The 8,289-nt window shown below is 42.2% G+C and overlaps 1 pseudogene; it reads right to left on the bottom strand.

Annotated features, from left to right (window-relative positions):
* Positions 1-445: 445 nt before the first annotated feature.
* LOC107179298 lies at positions 446-3,632 on the bottom strand (annotated as a pseudogene).
* Between the last annotated feature and the right edge of the window lie 4,657 nt (positions 3,633-8,289).

The following is an 8,289-nucleotide window of genomic DNA, read 5'->3' on the forward strand; positions in this document are numbered from 1 at the left end:
AACAAACGAACAAAGAAAAAAAAGATACAAATGAAACAGACTCTTAAATATAGAGAACAAATTGATGGTTACCAGAGGGGAGGTGGGTGTGCGATGAATGAAATAGGTGAGGAAAAAATGCCTGAAAAAAAAAACCACAACAAAACAGCTTCAAGGGTAAATATAACTATTACAAAAGAAAAACATAGAATACTATTACAGCACATAGAACTCCCCTATTCTCATGGTTCCTGATCCTCTGAGAAGCCCCTTTTAAATTCGATGTTGCTAAATTTTATCATCACTAGGTTATCTGGAATCTAAGAATAGAATACTCATTTTGGATAATACATAGATGATGAGGGGAGAGAGAGAGGGAGGCAGGGGGGGAGAGAAAGAGAAGGGTGAAGTAAAAGGCGGAGAGAGACAGGGAAGGGGAGGGGAGAGAGGGAGAGAGAGACAGAGACAGAGAGATAGAGAAAGAATTAGAATAGAAGAAAGCTGGTTGATAGAAGAGCAAAAAGTGTGTTTGACCAGAAGTCAGAACTGTGTTCCTACTTTGGTCGTATTACCACCTGTATTAGTCAGCTTGGGCTTCCATAACAAAATACCACAGACTAGACAACCTAACAGAAATTTATTTTCTCAGTCTGGAGATGAGAAGTCTGAGATTAAGGTGACACCTTGGTCAGGAGCTAATGAATGTTCTCTTCCTAGCCTGTAAATGGCCACCTTCTCACTGTGTCCTTACATGGCCTTTCTGTGGTGGCAAGAAATTCATCTACCTCTGCCTCTTCTCATAAGGCCACCAATTCTGTCAGATTAGGACCCCATCCTTATGACCTCATTTAACCTTCATTACCTCCTAAAAACCCTGTCTCCAAATACAGTCACACTGGGGGTTAGGGCTTCAAATAGGAAATTTGAGGGGACATAATCCAGTTCATAGAAACCACTGCTTATAAACGTAGGCTTATTTAATCAACTAAAAATTACATTGCTGCTAATATATCTAAGATCCTAACGTTCACTAGCAGGAAGGACTCGGAGGAGTGATTGAAGATTTTGTGGCTCATTCTTCTCCTCTCACATGCAGCTTCTGGAATGCTGGGACACCTCAGAATGAGGGCGGGTCTCCATTTTCAGTGACTTGAGCTGTGAAGGCTGCAAACACCAAGGGCGCATCTAGATTCGGGCCTCGTGGAAGACCAGACATCTGTCTGGAATATCATGGCAGTTGTGATGGCCCAACTACTCCAAGTAGTTTTCCATCCCAATGGCTCAGTTGCTATTCTCCTCCAGCCACTCTGGTTCGACAGTGCTTCCCACAACATGGGTTCCCTGCAAGCCCCTTGTTCACCTCTCCTACAATGGTTATAGCCTTATATCATCTCCATAACCAGTTAGGATGACACGAGTGTTTTCATCCTGGGCTTAATGTTTTAATCCTTTCCTACATCTACAATCCTTTTTTCTTTCTTTCTTTTTTTTTTTTTTTTTTTTTTTTTGCTTAGAATAATTACTTCAAGTTTTATTTAGTAAAACAAATCAGTCCAATAGTTCCAAGATACAAAATTAACCAGTTATGAATGAAAACAGCACACAAATCAATCCTTCCTCAGGGGAACAGTCTCCTCCCTGGTGCCCTCATTGGTCGCAGTGCAGATTCTGAGTGCGTCCCCAGTGTACATGTCCCTCTCAGCCGCTGAAATGAAGACATCTTTCACAAGCCACGTGGCTCTGTCCAAGGACAGTGGGATATGCTCCACATTCTGCGTGTTCTTAAAACCAACCTGGTTGTCAAACAGGGGCTGTAGCAAGGCCTCCAGCCTTGAAGGAGTCCCTCTGGTAGGACCCTACTGGGTCAAAGCTGTACACAGCTCCCTTCCCATCTTCATCCAGTCCCCCGATGATGTTGTAAACATAATATGGAAAGAAGTGACTTGAATAGAGGATTGTAGACAGCATTGCAGCAATCGCCCCTGTAGTCATGGTCTTGTTATTGGAATGCTTATGCATCTTTAGTCTTACTTCAATAATCTTTGTAAGACAAAGTCTTTGTAAGACAGTCTCCGTGAAATCCGCTGCATCCAATGACTGTTTTGTCTGTTAATCTGTAACACTTGGAGCTGTCCGGCATTTTTCAAGCTGCATTTTTAACGAAATCCATGAATAATGGACTACACCAGTGCGCCTGGCTCTTGATTTCGGGGTTGTGAGTTTGAGCCCCACATGGGGGGTAGAGTTTACTTTTAAAAAATAATGTGCTACGCCAATAAGAGACTTGGGTGGAGCAGAATTTTTCCTTGCTCTTCATAGAGCAAGACAATTGCCTAAATTCCTCCAAAATTCCCTCTTTCCGCGCCTCTAATTTCTCCCCTTTTACTGCTCTCTGGGTAAGTGGTAACATAGTGTAAACATCTGCTGATCCCCAAACACAGTGGTTGTGGTTTTAGCAATGAGAGGAAGAGTCACTGGGGTTTTACTTACTGGAGAAACTCCCAGCAGCCAGTCAAGCAGCCATAGAATTTCCCCCACCCAATTTACGAAAGCTAACAGTGTACACTGGAGTTCGTGGGGTTCCCAACACCATAAATTCCCAATCCATTGGCAAGAATGTTTCCCTTTGGTTCAATACTTGTATCAAGTTGAGTGGAACAAGGTATGAAGTACTATGTTCCCGGGGGACAGAAAATCAGTTATTGGCCTACGTGGACATTATGGTTTTAAAACAATAGAAGAGTATTTCCAGGGCCTCTTTTCCAGTCCTCCAAAGCTCATATTGACTTCTCTTACTCCTAATATCTAGCTGTATCACTCTTTTGGAGTTGCCTTGTCTCTTCCTTCCATCACTGCACATATTTTTCAGTTTTCTATGCTCAAGGGGCTTTACCCTTCATCTTGGACATCTGGGCTCTTTGGCAGAGGCACAAGGTGGTCTCCTGTCCTTCTATATCCCATGATTCCATGATTCCTTTCCATGTCTTTTATTTTTGTTTATATCACTATTGAGAGGGAAGTCTCAGGAGGAAAAAAAAATAAAGAAAGAAGGCTCAAAATATGACTCAGAATTAGAGCTGCAGTAAAGGAACATTCTCTGGGCCAGCAGGCAGGAGTTGCATTCTTGCCAACCCTTCCTATCAGCAGGCAAGCAATGCCTCCATTCAGACCGTGTGAGTCACTTTGAAACTAATTGCAGTTGGTGCTTTTATTGGCATCCTTCCTTTGAAGTTGACTTTCAGATCATCAGTGGTTTTGTCTGTAGACCCTGGTGCCAAGGTGAAGTGACAAACTTTGCTCACAAAGCAATATTCTTAACAGCATTTTACTCTGGGCTACCAAACTGTCCTGTTAAAAGTGAACACAGAAGAATTGATTGTGGATGGATAGGCATAGGTAGATGGATATGATAGAGCAAGTATTATAAGATATGAACTATAGAATCTGGGCAGCAAGTGTATGGGTATTACTTTAAAACTCTTTCAACTTTCCTGGCTGTTTCAATATTCACAAATAAAATGGGGGAAAGGAATACAACAACATGAGCAGTGAGGTTAGTAGTAGATTATAAACGCTTGAAACCTGAGCTTGCAAGTAAGACTGTAGATCTTTGTATACTTTTTTTTAAATTAAATGACTTATTGATAGTTAATTATTCCGTCCTCAATATTTTTCAAATTAAAGACATAGATATCATACAAGAAAGAAGGGATTAACACTTTGAATACCTTACATGTAACATGCTATCAAATTCCAAACCACTAATCATTTATTAAGCCATGGATAAAAGCAAGGGTTTTGATGTCAGATGATAATGGGAACATACATTACACCAAATTATTTAATCTCTTTGAGCCTTAGTTTTCTCAAGAATAAAATGGACCAGGGGTGGCGGTGGTGGTGAGGATATACACATCTTAAAGTTACAAGGTTCAAATGCTCTGTAAAGAATTAACTGCTCTGTAAAGGATAAAGTACCCTGCAAATGCTACTTATAAAAAGAAACCAACTATGAGAATTAAAACAGAATATGTTATCCCAATGTTTCAGATAAGCCCCCTCCACCCCCCGCCCCAAATTTGGCCAATGTTATGGGAATAGTACCACTGGAGCATTTTGAAAGTTTGGAGGTCCAGGAGACTCTCAATTAAACTCACCATTTTTCTTCTGAAGCACCTGAAACTCAGACTTTTCACTCTTAGAGGGGAAAAAAAATGGAAATAAAAATATTGTGACCTTTACCTGTAGTTCTTAAGCAAATTACACAAAATCTGTATGTACCCACCACAGAGACATAATTTGCACATTATCAAAACAAATGAAATATGTCATGCTTGCAAAATTCCTATGAGAAATTCTTGTCCCAGGTCACTGTTTATGTTGCTACCAAAGGTCAGAGCGGGACCAGCCCTTCCAACCTGCCTCAGAGAGAAATGGAACTAGGATAATACGACAAAGCAACACAAAACTCAGTGTCTTAAAGTAACAGCCGTAAATTATTTGTGAACCTACACTTCTGCTGATCTCAGCTGGGTTTCCTCAAACACCTGAAATCCAGCTCTGCTTCTGGATTTGGCCCCACGGGCTGCTGGGCTTGTTCACATGGTGGCTCAGCAGAGTCCCAAAAGAGCCTGCAGGTGGGCACAGCCTCTGGAGACCAGGGCTCAGAACAGGCATGATGTCACCTCTTTCACATTCTGTTGGTCAAAGCAAGTTACAAGCTCAGCCTAGAGTCAAGGGGAAGGGAAATAGGCTCCGCCTCTTGATGGGAAGAGCTACAAAGTCACATTGCAAAGGGAGAGGAATAATTGTAGCCATGTCTGAGAACAGTCTATCAAAGCAATCTGGAAGATGCTACTAAAAGGGTCAGTACATCTTCTCCTTTAAAGCAGATGTGTAGTTGTGGACCAAATCCTCTGTTTCAGGAATGCCCATTAAAAGGTGAGAGGCCAGAAACAAAGAGGTCTTGTGAGCTGTGAAAACAAATGCAATACTATCTGAATATTTTATAATTTTATTTTGGACAGAGGATAAAATAGCAATAGTTAATCTGTTGGTTAGTCTCTGAGTCTCTTGATGTCATGGTTTATCTTTAATCAAAAATAGATCTAGCTCAGAAAACAGTTATGCCTCCATTAACACGAAAGCATTTTCTACCGCTTCTGCGCACGTTAACATGCAGGGTATAGAGGGCACCCCAACAGAATCTGGATAAAAGGCTTTTCTCTAGGTGAAAGTGTGAAAGCCCTGGGATAGTTGGTCTCCACAGGCTTACCTCCTGAGCTGTATTCCCATCGAATGTTCCAGATTCCTTAGCTGGAAATCAGATTTCTCCCCTCTGACCACACAAAGCATTCTATTTTTATCTCTCTTTTGACACCTATAAATGTCTTAACATTACATTACATACATAGCTCATCTTCCTCACAAGATTTTTTTGTGTGTCACATCTTACTTTTATAGTCATTTTTGTGTCTCCGTTAGCATGTTATAAAGTACCTCGTGGTTGGTGTCCATTCTGATTCCTTAGTAGCTATGCTGTGTCATTGGTAAACACACATAAGAATCGGTGAACACTGAATCCATTATTATAGGGGATTATATACTCTGAAATATTCTCCTATTGTAACTAGATTTTGTGTATATTTCAAAACATGCTTTTCTAGAGTTTATGTATTTTGAGAAAGAGAGTGTGAGCAAGGGAGAGGAGAGAGAGGAAGAAAAAGAATCCCAGTCTCTATCAGCGCAGAGCCTGATGTGGGGCTTGAACTCACAAGCAGCAGATCATGACCTGAGCCAAAATCAAGAGTCAGACACTTAACTGACTGGCCCACACGGGCGCCCCTCAAAATATACTTTTTAAAGACTGTTTTAGCCTCGCAAAGAAGTAGAAGGAATCCCCATGCCCCCACCTCAACTCAAGGAAGACAACGAGGAAGCATAGCAGATGAAATCCAAACAATAAACAGCAAATAATTCCAAAAGTTGAAGTTGTCCTAGCAAAAATACTCATATCGGCTGTGACATGTGGAGGCTTCCACATTAATCCAAGGCCCCCGGAAGGGGACTCAAATGCTTCTAACCTGGTAGTCATGAAGGGCAGAACTTGAAAGATGGCCCCCACCCCCAAGATTACTGTGCCCTGGGTATTCAATCAATCACTAATGTAAGTGCTGCCATGAAAGAATTTTCCAGATGTAAGTAAAGTCCCAAGTCAGGGGGCTTAGTAAATATTCTACTGCAGGCTTCACCCGGGTAGATACACCCTTTAAAAGCAGAGAAGTTTCTCCAAAAAGTAGCAGAAGAGGGAGTCAGAGAGATTCAAAGTGTGAGAGGGATTCAGACCATTGGTGGCTTTGAAAATGCCGGGGGGGTGGGGGGGTGGGGGTGCTCACAAAAGGACCAGAGAGAAGCCTCTAGAAGCTGAGAATCTTCCCCATCTGACAACCAACAAAGAAATGAGGACCTCAGTCCTAACCAGTTATAAGGATCTGAATTCTACCTACAGCTTAGGTGAGCTTGAAAGCAGATTCTTCCCCAGACTCTCCGGGTAAGGGCTCAGTCCAGCCGACAACTTGACTTCGGCTTGCCGAGCCCTAAGCAGAGAATGCCGTCAGGCCCTCCTGGACTCCTGGCTGCCTGTGAGCTAATAAATGGGAGTTGAAGTTTCCATGTTTGTGGTAGTGTGTTACACAGCAGCATTAAGACTATGCAGTTTTAAAGGTGTGACGTTTTAAAGAAGGGAGGAAATATAAGCAATCTATTCTTGAGAACTGGCTAGAAGGAAAACTGTCATCAGGCAAAATTGAGTTTCAAATAAAGGCATTAACTGAAATGGAGGCAGCATTCAAGTTTATCATGTGCCTGTCAAAATGAGAAGATGATGGGAATAATAGAAAGATCCTGACAAATACCAGGGGCTATTACAAATATCCAGGCAGGGGCTATTTCTCTTCCTTCCTTCCTTCCTTTTCCTTCCTTCCTTTCCTTCTTTCCTTCCTTCCTTCCTTCCCTTTCCTTCCTTCTTTCCTTTCCTTTTCTTCCTTCCTTCTTTTTCTTTCTTTCTTTCTTTCTTTCTTTTCTTCTTTCTTTCTTTCTTCCCTTCCATCCTTCCTCCTTTCCTTATTTCTTCTTTCTTTCTTCCTTTCCTTCTCTGTCTTTCAGAAAATCAAGGGATATGCAAATATGTTTACATTTCATAAAGACAGCTTTTCACAAAGCAAAAGATAACAACACAGTCAGGGGGAGGTAAAGCTTCCTAGGCCCCCAAAAGTTCCTCAAAGGACAAACAGCTACAACATGGAAGCTACTGCCGTCTTGGAGCAAGGATGCTGCCAGGCATGAAGAACTCCTCTGTTCCCTCCTGGCACCCTCTCCTGCTTGACACCGGAAACCCCGCCTTCCTGCTTGTTTACCAGGGGCAAGGAACTGGTGCAACACAGTCCCAGAACATTCTGGAGTGTTTGCTGTGAGATGAAGTGATGTGAAGGCCATGTCCCATAAGCACCTCTCAGCGGGTCCTGCTTCACGCTGGCCCGAGGCCCACACAGACACAGTGCTAACTCGATGGTGTGTGTGTATGTGGGGGGGGGGGGTCAGAGGGCTCAGAGAAAAGTGGACACATCTAGGACTAAAGCAATAAATGTGGGCTCTGTACACAGTGCTGCCAATATGGGTCTGGTGGGATTAGGCCACTTCATCTTTTTGACGTAATGTACTGTGTGTAGGGAGGACAGTGTATGTGCAGGACAGAATTTTTTTTTTCATTTGGACACACATTTAGTCAGAAGAGGACTAAAAATACATAAAATCAGGTAGCTGAGTTGTGGAACCTACGTCACGATTCTATTGCTCCTGCGACAGTATAAATATTTTTCCCTAGTCAAGGAAATACTACCATCACTTAGGTGTTTCTCACGGTAAGTTGGAAGCTGAATGATACCATCTTGCCCGGTGCCGTCTGCTTGTTTTCCTGAACTTTCTGTCCATGCGGACATTTGCACAGCTCCGAGTATGTACCCTGCTTGGCACATATTTTTTTTTTTTACTTCCTTATTTATTGACTTGATCAGCTGTGATTTCTATATTGGTACCTGTGTTTATCTGGTGGAAAAAGTCCAAAACAAAAGTCCTAGCTACTGTTTTTCTCAAATATTACCCAGAGATTCCTCAGCGAGGCCCGCACTCTTGCCAGGAAGAGTAGTAGCCTGTGAACGTGTCCTCCTCATACAATCAGAAGTGTATGAATAGATTATAAGCATAGAAACCGTAAAGGATCCCTGAATGTGAACCTCTGAAATTAAGTACAAA

This window comes from Panthera tigris, chromosome B2, assembly GCF_018350195.1.
Source record: "Panthera tigris isolate Pti1 chromosome B2, P.tigris_Pti1_mat1.1, whole genome shotgun sequence".
NCBI lineage: Eukaryota > Metazoa > Chordata > Mammalia > Carnivora > Felidae > Panthera > Panthera tigris.